Consider the following 3,299-nt stretch of genomic DNA (forward strand, 5'->3'; position numbering starts at 1 on the left):
ACGTCTTTGTCGACGGGTGATAATTCGCAACTACGGAGAAATCACTACACCACAACTGCCCCTGTCGCAATGGAAGCCACGGTACTGGTGCCCGTTGTGAAATTTCTTCATTCTCCAATTCACCATCTCGCCACTGTATGTCCAAGCGTATGAATCTAGTCGTGTCCGACGCATTTCAGCGTCGCAATCCCTGTAGACGTCGCGAACGTGAACAGCTGGAGGTACGTCAGCTCATCCTCTTCTTGAATCATCGGCGCCTTGCTCATCACCATGCATTACCCGTCTTGTTTCTTAGGAGGGCAAGACCGAGGGTTCAAACGCCCCTCAGTCTGCTACACCTCCCCTGACAGCAGCATCATCAGCTGGTCCTCCGGCGCTTCCTGCCCCGGACTCTTCACCCCCTGCGGCAGCTCCTGCAGCACTTCCTGTCGTCGCTGAATCCGCGGAGATGGCTCCTGCTGCTTCTCCTGCCCCAGCTGGTGGTCCACCACCACTCACCGATATTCGCTGCGCGCCATACTGGCTGAAAGTACGGAGGCATCGGTCGATTACATGATGACCTCGATAATCCCGTACTTGACTGCAATGGCTCGTCACCAAAGTGCAGCTCAGCGTTGCGCCTCCTCTTCACGGCGATGTCCACGCTCAACGTCGGCTCGAGACTGCTGTTGGCTTCGATGATGTCCTCGCTGCGGTACAACCTCTTCCTGACGCGCTGTCGGCCTTACTCGAACGAGTTGCCAACTTGGAGCGTCAGTTGCGGTTTGCTCAGTCCGAGGCTGCTGCCGCCGTACGTTCGGTGGCACCCGAAATCATGGCTCGTGAGAACTCTGAGGCTTTCCTTAAGGCTGCCAACGCCGAGATCGAAGCCCTTCACCAGAACGTCAAGATTCTCCGCGAGTCAAACGCCAAGAACGACGCCATGCTTGCCAGTGTTCAAGCCACCATGGAGCGACCCTCGCTACAGAGCTTCGAGTTTACCGACAGGCATAACACACTCAAACAAGCTTGACCTGACGCTTACCTTGAAGCCGGACGTCGCTGTGTGTGCTTGAGTGGAAATTCTGTTCTGTATTTAAGCTTACCCTTTCGGATCTATTCCTAATAAGAAGTCTTAATCAATAATACAAATATCAAGTGAACAATGATCCGTTATGGATCTTCTTGCATACCAAGCGTCGTCTGCACCGTCGCATGAATATCTTTAACGGCCCGCGCCCTGTCCCATACGGTGAATGTGTTTTCTAAGGGTTTATGAGCCTTCCGTGAACTCATTCCAACCGCCACCGAGGGTTCGTACTGTAGATGGTCCGCTGAATGCGATTCCGTCAGTCCTTCATTAATAATAAGAACAGCCTGGATTCAGTGACATATGGACTGTATTCAACATCCGTTTGAGAGTTCGGAAGTGACACCGTCGAGTCCCTTGCACCTTGGAGTCTCCGTACATCACATGACCGAGGGTTCGTCGCTTGAACATCTTGGGCGGTGTCACGTCTTTGTCGACGGGTGATAATCCGCAACTACGGAGAAATCACCACACCACAACTGCCCCTGTCAGAATGGAAGTCACGGTACTGGTGCCCGTTGTGACATTTCTTCAATCTCCAATTCACCATCCTGTCACCGTATGTCCAAGCGTTTGAATCGAGCCGTGTCCGACGCGTTTCAGCGCCTCAATCCTCGTCGACGTCACGAACGTGAACAGCTGGAGGTCCGTCAGTTCATCCTCTTCTTGAATCATCGGCGCCTTGCTCATCACCATGCATTACTCGTCTTGTTTCTTAGGAGGGCAAGACCGAGGGTTCGAACGTGTGGTAAAGTGCTTTCTCAGAAATAAGAGAATGGGCCTGACGCGGGGTCACTATCCCGAATCAATGACAATTTCAAGTGATTAGAGAGGATTTGGGTTGGCTGGCACGGATGCAAGTTGCCGGTGGTGGATTAGCCATGACGAGCAGCGCCCCGTATGAAGTGACGATGGATCTGGTATGAGCGATGTACGAGAAGGCAAGATCCACCAAGACTTACCTCGGATCCACCCTTACTTGGATTCACCTAAATGGATATGGGATATACTATACAAGAGTGGATCGGGTGTGGATCCTATGAAGGAAGGATGGTAGGTGCCCTCTAAAGGTGGATCTAGTAGCCACGGCTAACGAGGAGTCAAGATCTACGGCGAGGTGACCCGGATCCCATGCTTTCGAGTTAGGATCCAAGGAGGGAGGATCCCGCCTTAAGGGACCTGGATCCAGGGTATAGGTATGATGGATGCAGTGGATCTAGAACTTTCGTGGGACAGTGGAGATCACAGACGGTTGCGAGATGATGTTGGATGAGTGGAGAGCTCAGATCCACGACGAGTGTACACTTTCAAGTGAAGTGGATCCAAGCGACCTGGATCCTGATGAGTGTACCCATAATAGGGTAACCATAATGATTACGCCATGGATCCGGTGGATCTGAAGATAATACAGCTGGGATGATGGGTCAAGGGAAGAAGGGACATGCAGCCGAGCCTGGTAAGGGATTTAGCAGATGAAAGACATAGAAGGTAGAAACCCAGGCAGGTATAGGCTTAAATATCAATACAGACTCCAATTTGCACAGTGACACGCAAGTGCCTTCCTGCCCTCAAGAACCGGAACTACATTGGCCGTACGAGCTCCGAGAAGGTTGGGAATTGCGAATCTAGTGTTGGTAGTGATAACTGGATAATACATTGGCCAGATCCTACAACCTAGTGAGCTTTTCCTTTACTTGTGCAGATCCGACAGGTTAACCGAATTTACTACTTGGTCGGTTACACCCTAGGGGCTCTCAACTCTCAAGATCCCGTCACAGGAGGCGGCAAGTACGACTTAAAGGACAACACAAAGGCAAGGGAACACACCCGCAAGGCAACCCTACGGCTAGATCCACGATCTAGGCCCCGGATCCATAAGCTCGAATATTCGCTTAGGATACGGAACCATCCACGGACGCAGAGTGAAGATTTTCCACTGCTGCTCTACCCCATCCCCACGTCTCGCCAAGACACTCAAGCTTCACCACTTGAACTCTTCGGAAGTTACCGAGAGAGCAGATCCCGCCCTACCGACGGGTACACAAGGTGAGGAAAGTTCAGCAGAACACGGATCATCGGGGGACCCCCTCCGTTAGTCGGTGTCTGGGCGCAGTTGGTAAGTTGGATCTACCAATCTCGCAGATTTTGCTGATCCCGCTACACCACACCCAACCTTACGAGCAAAGGCGGTATCCAGTATAGACACCTCGGCACCACTATCTAGAAGTAG

Source organism: Phytophthora infestans, genomic scaffold (assembly GCF_000142945.1).
Source record: "Phytophthora infestans T30-4 supercont1.96 genomic scaffold, whole genome shotgun sequence".
Taxonomy (NCBI): domain Eukaryota; phylum Oomycota; class Peronosporomycetes; order Peronosporales; family Peronosporaceae; genus Phytophthora; species Phytophthora infestans.